Genomic DNA, 16,570 nt, shown 5'->3' on the forward strand with positions numbered 1-16,570 from the left:
TATGTGATGAGGAGTTTTCAGATGTCATATTTGCAACATATAAATCTTATAATAGCACATGTAGGCTATTAGAAAGCTGATTTAGAGGATGGAAATGCAATATGAAGACTAAAAACACTCCATCAAATAGTTTTGTGTACCTCACTGCAGAACAACTGAATATGAGCACAGCCCACAAGACCTTTTACCTGATCACAGTTGTTTTTGAAGAGCTGAAGTAGATTATTAAGATAATCTAATAGTGCAAATCGTTTATTCAACATATTTAAAGAAATAAACTCTCTCTGTTAACACCTATTGAAAGCTATGGAAGCCCATTTCCGCCATGTAAGAAAAAAATGAATGCCTTAAAAAGTCAAAATTCTGACATACTTAAATCATAATTACGAGATTACAAAATATTCATCAAAATGAATTAAAACAGTGAAATGCAAACTCAGAATATGACGAAAACCTGCAATAATTAAATATTTTAAATAACATAAAATTGATCTAATCACATTTTATTAACCAATGACTTTGCTGCTGACCTTTGATGATCCAGTTCAACCATACTAATAAGCAAAAATGACTTTAGATAAACTAACAATTGTGCTTTGTTTTTTATTGCTGAAGAGTGTTTCTTCTCCTGCGTTCTACTGTACATATGTGAATTTACTTTTCCTTTAGCCTGAGGTTTATTCATTACACTTTTTGGTGTGAAAGGGCTTTTATATTTGCTATAAATAGAACTTCTTATATTAAAAACAATCAAGCCCTGCTCATATTTAAAAAGTAACGTGAAAGTAGCGCAAAAGTAATGTAACGCATTACTTTCCATAAAAAGTAACTAAATAATGTAATTAGTTACTTTTTTAGGGAGTAACGCAATATTGTAATGCATTACTTTTAAAAGTAACTTTCCCCAACACTGGTCTTAGATGAAATCAATATCTCACTAGAGGATGATTAAACGACTGCAAAAACAGAATTACCATATTCACTTATTGCAAACAAGTTTGGCTTTATTTCTTTCATATGGTACATGTACAAAGGTTGCTGAAGTCTGTTACCATTATGGTGAATAGTGTTCATTTTCGTTGGGCACTTGGCCATTGACAAACTGCTTAACTGCTTATGATTACACTTCTATTAGGCTTTTTTTTGGTTTTCATATCTCTAAATGTTTTTGATTAATAATGTAATCATAACAAAAGCAATTAAAATTTCCAGTACTACTTTCAGCAGAGGGATCAAAAGTAATTACATAGTTATCATAAAATTCAATAAATCATGTTTTAAACATATGTTTTTCCTTTACATCATTTATGTGTAAAATAGAGAAATATGCAACGAAAAACTATGTTTGTCCCCAAAACACTACTTGCATACAGACAGCTGACCTAGTAGGCCTACTGACACTCTGCAAGACCATGCTGGTGAACCAGCATCACCAGCTCCATTTTGCTTGAGAACAGCATGGATATGCTGGTCCACCAGCTAGACCAGCACTATACCAGCACAAACCAGCCTGGACCAGCACTAACCAGCAATATACCAGCATAAACCAGCACTATATCAGCATAAACCAGCCTGGACCAGCAGTATATCAGCTCTAACCAGCATAAACCAGCCTGGACCAGCTTGGAATCCATGCTGGTTTATGCTGGATTTTTCAGCAGGGCCTTCATCCACTTGCCTCTTCAGAGCCTTCACACGCTGATGAGAGGATAGACAGCACAGAGTTCTTCTCTCTGCAATAACACATACAGCTATGTGCTTGAACTTCAGGGTGTCCTGAAGTGTGTCGGGAGTTGTCTTATACTGATTGGTATACTAATACTTATAATGAGATTGGACAGGTACTGTGTTTTAATGTGAACTGTTGCATGGCTCAATGATAATGATTTGCCAAGGGTCAATGCTGCCTCACTTCTGTTTACATTTGTTGATCTTGTAGATTTTATATTAAGCCTTACAAACTTATTAATGTTGAAAACACTGTCAGAACGACTGTACGCATCAGTTGGATAAAATTAGTTGAAAATTATAAACAAATCAGTAATGTTTGCATTGTTGCCACTGTTTTCAAGAAAGAGTATTTTTATCCACTTTATTTTTAACATAAGAGTTAAATGGATATGGCCATTATTACCTTGAATGTGTGAGACTTACGGTGTCATTTGCATAAGTTATTTCAGCTGTACTATAACAGTCCATTATGCTGCTTGATGCTGCAAAAAAGTATTTAGCATGTTATTTTAATTCATGACAGCCATAGCCCAGGGATGTTACAGAAGTTATATAATAAAGGGAATAACTTACATCTGTTAAACTGTGGATTGCAATAAAAAATATTATTAAAGAATATTAAAATGACTGTCCCTCCACTGAAAGTTCATACCACCAAAACTTTTAATCTTCATATAGAAGAGTAAAGAAATCATAAAAAATATGTTTATATGAATTGTGAAATGAAATGAGTGTAGTAAAGTCTGTTTATAGCAGTCCCTTTACAGCAAGGTCATCTAGCTGTCCACTATAAATTTGTATAAAATTATATTTACGTTTAAATGGTTTTATTTGGTAAAATGATAGCTTGAAAAAAGTCATAAAAAAGAAAAGTCAAAAGTCAAAAAAAGAAAACTTTAAAACAGTCATTTATTTCACAGCATTCTATTGTCGTAAATGTTGTCTGGATTACATGCAGGAGCTTCTGTTTGTTCACACCAGCTGTTGGGAGATAAAGTAAAAAAATTAATTTGGTGGAAAAAAGTAAATAGTTTGGATCGGGCACATTTGCAGATGTATAAATACTGTACTTATATATAATGCTTGCCCATGCTATTAAGTAAGATTATAAATTCTACAAAACTCTTAAAAATTGCAATGGAAGCTACATACACATAGCATATATTGTTATGGTTTATACAGTTATGCCAGTCAAGAAATGCACACTGGAGAGGAAGTGCAGTATTACATTTGGCATGTTTCATTTTTGTTGTAAATTTGTTTCTATGAACTTTATATGAATATGTGACTTTATCCTAGCTTTATTGTTAACATATTTGTATGTAGTTCAGGACAGATATAAAATGAATGATTTAACTACTGTATTGCAGTAACTTACAGGTGGTCATGGTTTGTGTTATGTTGAACTAAAGAATGCAAAGGCACATCCAACACTGCAAGAAAACAACTTTTATTAAATACACTTGATCAAGCATATTACACATATTTTGTATAAGGATTTACCATGAATATCACTTACCTCCTGAAATTTCAGAATAATACACGGAAGACTGACAGTTCAAATCAACTACAAGACACAAAAATAAGTACTTTACCATCTGATCAATTTACCATCATAACAAAGTTACAGTATTACAATTTCTTCAATTAATCATCATGATGGCTTTCACGTCTCATTGCAACACACTCAGAAGTTGTGGACTTACTTTGGTTGTCGATTTTGCGTCTTCGTTTTTTGAAATACAGAATGACACAGATGGTCAGTGATATGAGGACACACAGAGACACTACTGTGATCATCACTACTACTGTCGAATTAGTTATCGCTGATTCACTCTCGTAATTGTTGTTGTCTTCTGTCTGACCAACCGTACTGTCCTCTGGGGTTGGATCATCTGTGATCATTAGAGAAAAGATAAATGAACATCATCATCTGAGCCAGTCTGATTGTTATTTTTTATCACGCACATTAAGTATTTGTCTTGTGAATAGTGATATAGTGGAAAGTGTTTTAAATTTCAAGTGTTTTCATTTTTTCAAGTTGTTATTTTGCAGCCTTATGCTTACTCTCAGGCCATCCAAGATATAAATGAGTGTATTTCTTCATTGCAACAGATTTGGAGAAATTTAGCATTACATGACTTGCTCATCAGTTGCTGTCAGAATGAGAGCCCAAACAGTTGAAAATTTTGAATACATTTCTCCAAATCTGTTCAGGTGCAGAAACAAACTCGCATAGGCTACATCTAGGATGGCCTAAGGGTAAGTGAATTTTCTACAGTTTTATATTTCTGGATGAACTATTCCTGTAACTTAGTACTTAGTCGAAGCATTTTCTGCAGCAATTACAGCCTTAAAGGGAACCTATTATGCCCCTTTTTACAATATGTAATATACAGTGGGTACGGAAAGTATTCAGACCCCCTTAAATAGATATAGTGGAAAGTGTTTTAAATTTCAAGTGTTTTCATTTTTTCAAGTTGTTATTTTGTAGCCTTATGCTTACTCTCAGGCCATCCAAGATATAAATTAGTGTATTTCTTCATTGCAACAGATTTGGAGAAATTTAGCATTACATGACTTGCTCATCAGTTGCTGTCAGAATGAGAGCCCAAACAGTTGAACATTTTGAATACATTTCTCCAAATCTGTTCAGGTGCAGAAACAAACTCGCATAGGCTACATCTTGGATTGGGTAAGGGTAAGTGAATTTTCTACAGTTTTATATTTCTGGATGAACTATTCCTGTAACTCAGTACTTAGTCGAAGCATCTTCTGCAGCAATTACAGCCTTAAAGGGAACCTATTATGCCCCTTTTTACAATATGTAATATAAGTCTCAGGTGTCCCCAGAATGTGTCTGTGAAGTTTAAGCTTAAAATACCCCATTTATTATATCATTTTGAAAATTCCTATTTTGAGTGGAAGCAGAAACACGCTGTTTTCGGTCATGTTTCATTAAATGCAAATGAGCTGCTGCTCCCCGCCCCCTTTTCCAGAATAGAGCTGTGCCTTTACAGCTCATTCAGGGAGGGGTCTCTGCTAATATGGCAGTGTCAGTCAACAGTCATGGACGGGGTTTGTAAAATGTGACGTCACATTTTATGGATTCTGTGAACGGCTTGTGAGACACTGCTTACGATTTGTGGGGATTTAAAAAAAAGTGGCGGCCCTGGTATGATGTGACAGGTTTGCACTCCTAGATTTGGGGATTTTCTGCCAATCCTCTCTGGCCATGTCAGGTTGGAGTGGGACTACAGCGGACAGCCCTTTTCAGGATGAATGTCCTGTTGGAGGTGAAACTGTGGCCCAGTCTGAGGTCTCTGATCCAGGTTTTCATTAAGAATCATTTATCATTTTTGTATTTTTGTTACATTTTTTTAACCTTTCTTCTACCCTGATTAGCTCACCAGTCCCTGTTGCTGCAAAAACACCCATCTTGAAAATGAGAAACTTGTTTCGTAAGAGTCATTTAGTTGTTTTTCATGTGTCATACACTGAGGAGAAGATTCTGTCTGGCCACTCTACCAGAGAGCTCAGATCAGTGAAGTGTTGCAGTGATTTTCACACATGATCTGTGAACCCAACCAGAGTGACTGTCATGTCATCTTGGCCTTCTTCTTACCAAAGCTCTTCTCCCCCCATTTGCTCAGTTTGGCTGGGCTACCAACTGTAGAAAGTGTCCTGGTTGTTCCAAATTTCTTCCATTTAAGAATTTATGGAGGCCGCAGTTTTGGAAGACTTTAATGCAGCAGATCTGTGTTTTAACACAATCGTGTTTCTTCTCTGATATGCATATTCAGCTGTTAGACCTTATATAGACAGGTGTGTGTTTTTCTAAATCATATCCATATAATTTAATTTGTCATAGATGTATAGAATTATCTCAAAGATGATCCAGAGAAATGGCATTAATCTAAGCTTAACTTCAAATGTTTTTTTTTTTGCAAAGTTATAAGTCAGGGTTTGTTTTGCTTTGACAATATAGGTGTAGACTGATGTGGGGGGGGAAATCATTTAAAAGCATTTAATTTAAAAAGGTCTGAATACTTACTGTAGCCTTCCTGTATAAGGTCTGCATCCACTGTATAATCAATTTTTTTTTTTAAATTTACATTACTAAATGTATCCAAAATATATTTAGACAGTAATACAAATGTTAACTCAAGCTTCTTTAAACATTCACACATTCATGCTATTGTATAACCAAACAGGTATTAAAACCCAGTGGTTCTCAAAGTAGTTTTTGGTTGTGCATTGGCATTCAGTGCCGCTTTCTAATATAACTTCTCTAACCACAGGCTATAATCACCACAACATGACTTAATTTTAATCTAAACCTTAACCTAAGCATCTTTACTTACATGTTTCAACATATTTACTGGATTACCATACCCAAAACATAATTTTGATAGTAAAACTTAATCTTTCAAATTAATCAATGTCTGTCAGAGAGTCTGCATTGAGGCTTTATAGGGTTAGAAATACTGCATTCCAACACACCTTTCAGCAGCAGCTTCACTTCATAGCAGGTTTTTTCATTGCATTAATCTAAGCTTAACTTCAAATGTTTTTTTTTTTGCAAAGTTATAAGTCAGGGTTTGTTTTGCTTTGACAATATAGGTGTAGACTGATGTGGGGGGGGAAATCATTTAAAAGCATTTAATTTAAAAAGGTCTGAATACTTACTGTAGCCTTCCTGTATAAGGTCTGCATCCACTGTATAATCAAATTTTTTTTTAAAATTTACATTACTAAATGTATCCAAAATATATTTAGACAGTAATACAAATGTTAACTCAAGCTTCTTTAAACATTCACACATTCATGCTATTGTATAACCAAACAGGTATTAAAACCCAGTGGTTCTCAAAGTAGTTTTTGGTTGTGCATTGGCATTCAGTGCCGCTTTCTAATATAACTTCTCTAACCACAGGCTATAATCACCACAACATGACTTAATTTTAATCTAAACCTTAACCTAAGCATCTTTACTTACATGTTTCAACATATTTACTGGATTACCATACCCAAAACATAATTTTGATAGTAAAACTTAATCTTTCAAATTAATCAATGTCTGTCAGAGAGTCTGCATTGAGGCTTTATAGGGTTAGAAATACTGCATTCCAACACACCTTTCAGCAGCAGCTTCACTTCATAGCAGGTTTTTTCATTCACTCTGCACTGATACCACAATTCATCCATGTGGACTGCTTCTCTTATAAGCAGAGATCCGTTTGCTAGTTTTCTCACTCTCTCATACAGAGGCTTCCGGAGTTTCTCTGTGCTGCTTGAGGGCTTGTTTGGTGGCCGATAGTGATATATATCTGTTGATTGATGACCAGTAATGACTTTCCAAGTGACTTGTTCAGTTCTGTTTTGTAGAGAATGTTCAGAGCATGGCAGCAACACCGATGAGCCTGGTTTTGGATGGACAGAGTCCAAAGTTTTACACTCTGAAATCAAAGAATCATACTACATTACAGTGGGTTACCTGGGGATTATTTGCTTGTTTCAGAAATTTGCATTCTTACCTTTGACCCTCAGGTTAAATCGAGTTGAATGAAGGCAGTCCTGATCCTTGTAGACCTGACAGTCATAAAAGCCATCATCAGATAATCTGATGTCTTTCAGATCAAGTGTAACATTTCCATCATCTTTCCTCACAGACCATCTCTGGTGCTCTGATGCTGGAGAGATGTCTGGATATATCAGGATGTCTTTATCTTGGTTTTTCTTGTGTAGTTTGACTGTTAGAGACTCAAGCGGGTGGGTTGTGGTTAGGCAAGAAATAGACGTGCTGTCACCCTGAACACAGTTTATGTTCAACTGATGAACCTGCTCGCAGCGTCTCTGTGTCGCCACTGAAAGGAAATAAAGAGCAAAATGAGAGAACCACTGAGAGAACAGAGACGTGAAAACCACCGCATCGCTTACAGTAGCAAACAGCATTTACTTTTTATTACAAGTACTTGTAACTCTACTTTTTTAACTGGTTTTACTTCTACATGCATCAATACATTTTAGTGAAAGGCTACAGAGGATAAAAATAAATGTTGCAATTATGTCTCTTTTTTGTCTATATTCACTAGTTTGTAAATTCGTGTAGTAAGTTGTGTTCAGCAGTGATTAGTAAAGCCGTGGGTAAAGTGGGTAACTTGTCAGACTTCCAAAAAGGGCAAATCATGAGTGTTTGTAACATTCAAAGAAAAGAAAAATGGTCGAAAAGTGAAAGTGAATGATAGAGACCGTCAAACACTAAGAAGGACTGTCTAAACAACACAGAACTATTGCAGCAAAGGGACAGAAAACCTCAGGATTCACTTTGAGGACATGTTTCCCCAAAATCTAATCACCGAGAACTTCATAAAGCAAACATCCATGAAAGAGCGGAAACTGCTCAAGCTTTAATCACAGACACTGATGCTAAAATGGGGAAAAGATGGTGTCATAATCATAAGTCCTGGACAGTTGGAGAACCAAGATGAACTTCATAATCTGCCCCGCCAAACAAATCATCTGCCTAGAATATCAAACCACTGTGGATAGTTTTGAAGAGAAGTGTGAGAAGATGATTCTCTGAAGCTACTGACAGATGTTTTGATAGACGACGTTTGACTGCGGAGACTAGTCCAAAGTTGTATAAATCAGTTTGAAGAAGGTTGGAGGCTGAATTAAAGGCAAAGGGTTGTTTAACAACTTAGTTAAGAAATACTGCCTATTTCCCAGGTGTTCACATCATTTTGTCTAGCTCTAACTTATATAAATTTTTTACAGATGTATTGTATATACTCCCTCTGAACCAAAGAAACCAGTGAAGTTATCAGTGCAATAATATTTAATTGGTTGAGTAATGCAGTTTAAACTTTGCACACCAATGTTTATTAAAACAGCCCAGTAACATTTTCTTACTTTAAAAATGCATGTATTTTTATATAAAAAAAAGGTTAACAGCAACTTCCAATTTGCAAGTCCACTACATAACATATAAATGACAACATTTGACATGCCACATTTACACACCTGTAGTATTATTTTGTGTGGTGGTTAAATGAATTTGACTTCTTATAAAATACACTTACCTTTGCATTCTGATAAACCTGCTATTAGAAGATACAGGAGTTGGAAATGTGAAAGCTTAAAACTCCTCATCGTATACATACACTCAAAGCAGGACAGCTCAACTCTATGAGCACAGGCCACATCACTTCACTTTCACAGTTCTTTTCAGCTACTCTGAATTTAATGCGGAAGTAGGAAATTATGGTCTACTCCTGTGCTCATTTAGAGGCCTTATATTAGAAAGCTGCTATTACAATTTTTAGAAGATGGAAATATGGACTTCTAAAACTCCCCAATTACAGAGACATTTCGAGTAGCTCACTGCAAAACATTTGAATATGAGCACAGGCCACAAGACTTTTTACATTCACACAGTTGTTTTTGAAGTGCCAAAATAGGAAATGTGATCTATGTAAAATGTGAAAGACGTACAATTTTGCGCATTTCAAATCACCAAATCAATCAGCTACATGATTTTGATATTATAAAAACATGATAATATATTCAACATACTTAAAGATATAAACTTGGCCAGAAAGTATTCAAATGTTTGGTGTTTAGTACTGTTGCTGTCACTGCTGTCAGTGTTGCCACTTGTATAAGAACAAATACATTTTGACGGTCCAGAATCCAACACTTAGTCTGTACCGTATGTCATAAACATCAGCTACAGTGCTACCAGAAGACTGCAGTTTCTATTATCAATTTTAAATCAGGACTGAAGTTACTGTGTGTTCAGAAATGAAGCCTCAATGAAGAGGAATTCCAGATTCCTCTCTCGGTCTTCAGCAGGAACTGGTCTGTAGGTTGCTCTCGGTGAGGACGGAGGTTATGCTGGAATGATCATACAATCCATCATCATCATCGTCATCATCATCAGAGCTGAGCACTGAAGACTCCAGAGCTGACTGTTAAGCCTGCTGGATCTTCCTCCTGTCCTGTGGGGAAAAAAAGCAATAGTCAAGTCAAGTCAAGTCACCTTTATTTATATAGCGCTTTTAACAATACAATAAAAGTGATGCAGACAGTAGTGTCTAAGAAAAAAAAATCGTATGTATTTATTTTTTACTACTATTTGGAAGAGCCATGGCACACTAGGGCACCTCGAAGCAAACTTAAGTGGGCAGCGGGATGAAATAATTGTAATTAATATAATATTATTAATATAATAATATGAATAATAATATTACAGTTTTTTTTACTATCTCATAAGACACTTTTTGCAAAGCACAACACACCATTCTCTATGTAACACACAAAAATCTTATAGGAAGTATTTTGATTTCTTTTTTCAAAAACAATCAAAATGCTACACTAATCCATCACATATACTGTAGATCATCTGAACACTGAACCAAACACATCAGAACAGCAAACCAGCCATAATTGCTCTCCATTTATCTTCTCTTTCGGTCAAACACACATACTTGAGTTCATTCTCTAGTGCCGTGACTTTGGACTGCATCTCCTCCATGCCTCTGATGGCCTTCCTCCTCAATCCCTCAGCTGAAGAACCTCATATACACAGATCTTCACACACACTGCTCTATATGAGCACATGTACTGTGACGTGTGTATTCTTCACCTGGTTTCTCTGCTCTGTTTGCTGATGTCTCTCCTCATCCAGGGTGATGTTCAGCTCCTTTAGTTTACTCTCCAACCGCTGCTGGGAGGACAGCACAGAGTTCTTCTCTTTGCAAAAACACATACAGCTATGTGCTTGAACCTCAGGACGTCCTGAACTTGAAGTGTGTTAGGAGTTTTCTTATGCTCTATGCTTCTTTATGTTAAGTGTTTTAATGTGAAATGTTGCAGGTCTCAACAATAAGGATTTGCTCAGGGTTGGTGCTGCACTGACTGCCTCTTACATTTATGATGTAACTTTTACTTTTAACAACTTCACACAAATTTACACATACATTTTCATTTAATGACTGGAAGCATTAGCGGATTAGAATGAGTTAAAATTTTAAACAAATTAGTAATGTTTTGCATTGTATGCCACTCTGTTCCAGAAAAAGTATTTTTATCCACCTTATTTTTAACATAAGAGCATATGTGACCCTTTTTACCTTGAATGTGCAATTTTTTTAGCCTTACAAAAAGATCCCTTTATGCTACTTGATTTTGCAAACTGGTATTTGTTATCATATTATTTTAATTTATGACAGTCATAGCCCAAGGATGTTACAGAAGAAGTACAATAGCTGGAACACCATTCTGTAAGTCAAAGTCTGTTAAATTGTGTATTACAATAAAAAATATGATTAAATAATGAGTGTGTATAGAAAAAAAATAAAAAAATTCATGAGTCATTCTACAGTTTCCACTGGTGTCCTTCATATATGCATATGTGTATAAAAATGCATTACACCCCTGTTGCTATCTAAACTCTTTTAACAGCAGTGAACTATTCTATAAATCTATTCTGACTCACTATTCCATAAATCATCGTCCTTTAAAGAATAACTTTTTTCAAGGAAAAGCTAAAGTCTTTTTTTATCACTTACATTTTGTTTAGGGGACAAAATAGATAAAGAAATAGCAGCATTAAATTCTCTAAGAAGCATTTTGTTTCACAAGCACAAGACTTGTAATATGTCAGATTGAACTGTAAAAAACTCAACCCTGTTACATTTCTTAAAGGAACAGAAAATGCCTAAACACTGTATTGTGTACACTGCAGAGTGTATAGTAAAGTCTGTTTATAGCGGTTCATATAGCAAGTTATTCTAGCTGTCCATGGTTTTAAAATTGTTTTAGAAAATTGTTATAGAAATTTAGCATTACATTACTTGCTCACCAACGGATCCTCTGCAGTGAATAAGTGCCATCAGAATAAGAGTCCAAACAGTGATAAAAAACAAAACAAAACACAATAATCCACAAGTAATTCACACGACTCCAGTCTATCAATTAATGTCTTGTAAAGTGAAAAGCTGCAGGAAGAGTCATGGTTGTTCCAAACTTATTCCATTTAAGAATTAAGGAGGCCACTGTGCTCTTGGGATCCTTCAATGCAGCAGACCTGTAACACAATTTCTACACTCCAATCAATGTGTACAGTTATCTCAAAGATAATTCAGAGAACTTGTTTTCAGCTGAGCTGAGAGCTTTTAGCATAAGGCTGGAACACCATAAAATGTGAAAAAGTTAAACAGCCTGAATACTTTCTGAGCCCACTCTATTATCAAAATACAATTTTTTTTAATAATAGAAAAAGTATCCAAAAATTCAAAACATAAGTGGTAATACAATACAGTTACTCACATTTAGATTTTTAATTTATCCTTCTGCAAGCTTGTTTAAAATGTTCCCAAATATGATCTAATATAAAAGATGTGCCCCAGAGACAGATCCCCAGCAAAGACCATGTCACTTAGATGGCCATCGGGACAAGACCACAGGAACCAGATGACTCCTCTGCACAATCTGGCTTTGCTGCAGCCTGGAATTAAACTGTTGGTTTCGTCTGGCCAGAGGAGAACTGGCCCCCTGACTGAGCCTGGTTTCTCCCAAGGTTTTTTTCTCCGTTTCTGTCACCGATGGTGTTTTGGTTCCTTACCGCTCTCGCCGCTGGCTTGCTTAGTTGGGGACACTTAAAATCTTTAACTTGATTGCACAGATACTTTTTGAACTGAACAGAGCTGGATGATGACATCATTGAATCAATGATGAACTGACTAAAAATGGAGAATTTACTATTGTCCTTTTGCATTATTACGCACTGTTTTCCTATTTAATACTGTAAAGCTGCTGTGACACAATCTGTATTGTTAAAAGCGCTTTATAAATAAAGGTGACTTGACTTGACAATCTAACTAAAGGGCTATAATAACCACAACAAATTTTTACACAATTTAATCAATGTCCATCATAGAGTCTGCATTTAGACTTTATGGTTATATTGGATTGAAAACATACCTTTCATGAGCAGCTTCACTTCATAGCAGGTTTTATCATTCACTCTGCACTGATACCACAATTCATCAATGCATCTCTTATAAGCAGAGATCCGTTCTTTAGTTGTCTCGCTCTATTATACAAAGGCTTCAGGAGTTTTTCTGTGCTGCTTGATGGCTTGTTTGGATGGCGCTATTGGGTTATTTCTGTTGATTGGTGACCATTAACATCTTTCCAAGTGACTCGTTCAGTTCTGTTTTGTAGAGGATGTTCAGAGCATGGCAGCAACACAGATGAGCCTGGTGTTGGATGGACAAAGTCCAATGTTTTACACTCTGAAATCAAAGAAACATACTACATTATAGTAGGTTACTTTGGGATTATTTGCTTATTTCAGAAATTTGCATTCTTACCTTAATATTCTTATTCTTTCTATTAAGTTTGTGGGGTTACCATTATGCAGAAGAGTAGAGCTTGTGGTTAGGAAGAGACTGGCCAAACATTGTCAAATTATGTTACTTTGTTTAAAAAGAATTGTTGTGCCCTTGTCAGCTCAATGACAGTCTATTCAGCAAGTACTTTAGTATGAGCAGGATGTGCTTATGCTATTATAATCTATCTATATTTTAAAATGAGAAATGCATATTTCCATATATGTGTGTATATACTGCATGATTAAATATATGTTCAAGCCAAGGTGCATATTATCTTATCACATCTACATCTATATAATATAAAGTGTATTACTGAATATAAAATTATATATAGTGTGATATATAAGATATTGTCACATATTTTTCAATATATGAAAATGGCAATTCCTTATGTATTATTAATCAATATATTGTAATATATTTACACAATATATTACTCTGTCTCATTTCTATTATACAGTTATGTCATTTAATATATTGAACATTCATATATTAGGAAATATATTTTCTTTGCGAAAGGTACCTTTGACCCTCAGGTTAAATAGAGTTGAATGAAGGCAGTCCTGATCCTTGTAGACCTGACAGTCATAAAAGCCATCATCAGGTAATCTGATGTCTTTCAGATCAAGTGTAACATTTCCAACATCTTTCCTCACAGACCATCTCTGGTGCTCTGATGCTGGAGAGATGTCTGGATATATCAGGATGTCTTTATCTTGGTTTTTCTTGTGTAGTTTGACTGTTAGAGACTCCAGCGGGTGGGTTGTGGTTAGGCAAGAAATAGTCATGCTGTCACCCTGAACACAGTTTATGTTCAACTGATGAACCTGCTCGCAGCGTCTCTGTGTCGCCACTGAAAGGAAATGAAGAGTAAAATTAGACAATGCACTGAGAGAACAGAGACGTGAAAACCACCACATCACTTACAGTAACAAACAGCATTTACTTTTTATTATGCGTAACTGGTAACTCTACTTTTTTAACTGGTTCTACTTCTACATGCATCAATACATTTTAGGAAATGAGAACAATACATTTTAGTGAAAAGCTACAGAGAATACGGTTGAAAAAAAAGTGTAAATTCAAGTAGTAAGTTGTGTTCAGCAGTGTTTAGTAAAGCCGTGGGAGAAATGGTAACTTGTCAGACTTCCAAAAGGGCAAATCATTGAAGCCTGCAGGAGCATCTGTAACATTCACAGCCCAATTATTTGGTGTTTAAGAACAGAAGCCTTTACACTGCTTTAAAAGCCTTTATCACTGTGTACACAAAGCTTGGCAAGACATCTGTGAAAACGAAAATTGGTCAAAACTGAAAGTGAGTGATAGAGACCGTCAAACACTAAGAAGGACTGTCTAAACAACACAGAACGTCTCGGTTACGTATGTAACCCTCGTTCCCTGAAGGAGGGAACGGAGACGTCACGTCGGAGGACCGACGAAATTGGGATCTCGCTTAGAGGGACCAATCTACTTCGAGTGTAAACTAACCGCAAAGGGACAGAAAACCTCAGTATTCACTTTGAGGACACAGAGAACTTCATAAAGCAAATATCCACGAAAGAGCAGAAACTGCTAAAACTTTAATCAGACACTGATGCTAAAATGGGGGAAAAGATGGTGTCATAATCATAAGTCCTGGACAGTTGGAGAACCAAGATGACAGACAGATCACCTGACTAGAATATTATCAAAGATGTTTGACTGGAGACTATACCAAAGTTGTATAAATCTGTTCTAAGAAGGTTGCAAGGTGTATAAAAGGGAAAGGGTTGTTTAGTAAAAAAAATAAAAAATACTGCGTATTTCCCATGTGTTCGCATTATTTTGTCCACCCGCTGTATATAGTCCTTACATACACATTTTCTACAAATGTATTATCTGAACTCCCTGTGAAGCAAAAAAACTAGTGACATTGCCAGTGTAATATTGGTTGAGTCATGCCGTTTAAACTTTGTACACAAATGTTTATTAAAACTGTCCAGTAACATTTTCTTACTTTAAAAACTCATATATCTTAATACAAACAAGAGGTTAACAGCAACGTCCAAATTGCAAGTCCACTATGTAACATGAATGACAACATTTGAATCATTATTACTGCAGTGTTTCTATAATACTGCTTTGAAACAAAGTCCACTTTGAAAATTGCTAATTTGATTTCATAACAATGACCTTACCTTTGCATTCAAATAAAGCTGCTATTAGAAGATAAAGTAGTAGTAGGAAATATGAAGACTGAAAACTCATCATATACAGATGCTCACAGCTGAACTCTATATGAGCACAGGCCACATCACTTCACTTTCACAGAGTTGTTTTCAGTTACTCTAAATTTAATGCGGAAGTACTGTAGGAAACATGGTCTAATTCTGTGCTCAAGTAGGCCTTATAATAGAAAGCTGCTATTAGAATATTTAGAAGATGGAAATATGAAGACTGAAAACACCTCATTACATCACATGACATTTCAAATAGCTCACTGCAAAACAACTGAATATGAGCTCAAGCCACAAGACCTTTTACATTCATAAAACGGTTTGTGATCTGGGTAAAATGCAAGAGACATACAATTTTGCACACATTTCAAATCAACTAGCTACATGATTTTATGATGAAAAACAATATAATATATTCAACATAATTAAAGATATAAACTTGGCCAGAAAGTTTTAAAAATGTTTGGTGTTTAGTACTGTCGCTTTTGTACCAGTTGTACCATATGTCCATGACACACATCAGCTACAAAGCTGATGTGTGTCACCAGTTGTACCATATGTCCATGACACACATCAGCTTTGTAGCTGATGTGTGTCCTGGACATATGGTACAACTGGTACAAAATACAAGTGCACCATAAGCACACTATAAAAACACAATGGAGAGGAACTACTAAAGTACTGGATGTAGTTCTGATAGAAAAGGTTTTACTTTGATTTGATCAGTGCTTAATGCAAATTCTATTACAAATAAATACAAAATACATGTACATAAATCATTCTCATTTACTTTGGAACAAGAACAATTACAAACAAATAATTATTAGATTTACAAGGCATTGTAATGGTGTACCATTCACATGAATCAGATGCTGTGTGCATAGATAAAGTCCTGTAGATGTAGACGAGAACAGGCAGCTTGGCATCAAAAAATGAGTTAATGTGTCTGCTAGAGGATTATGAGACGACTATGGTAGAAAATATCAGTTATTTCAGCTACTTTATATAATATTTGCTTCAATATTATACATTAAAAAACAGTAGATCATGTGCTGGTAAACTAACAAAATAAACAAAATAAATCATTTTCATTGTTTTACCATCAGGAATGAACAAACGCTGATTTGTCTTTTAGCCTGTCGGTTATCGATTAATAATTTTGGTGGAAACAGAAACACTAGCTGTGCTTTCACCTAAAAAATATACAATAATTGCATAACA

General features: G+C 35.4%; 1 pseudogene; it reads right to left on the reverse strand.

The window, feature by feature from the left end:
• Positions 1-1,557: 1,557 nt before the first annotated feature.
• Positions 1,558-16,193, reverse strand: LOC107596118 (uncharacterized; annotated as a pseudogene).
• Positions 16,194-16,570: the final 377 nt, after the last annotated feature.

Source organism: Sinocyclocheilus grahami, unplaced genomic scaffold (assembly GCF_001515645.1).
Source record: "Sinocyclocheilus grahami isolate Dianchi unplaced genomic scaffold, SAMN03320097.WGS_v1.1 scaffold11.1, whole genome shotgun sequence".
Classification (NCBI taxonomy): domain Eukaryota; kingdom Metazoa; phylum Chordata; class Actinopteri; order Cypriniformes; family Cyprinidae; genus Sinocyclocheilus; species Sinocyclocheilus grahami.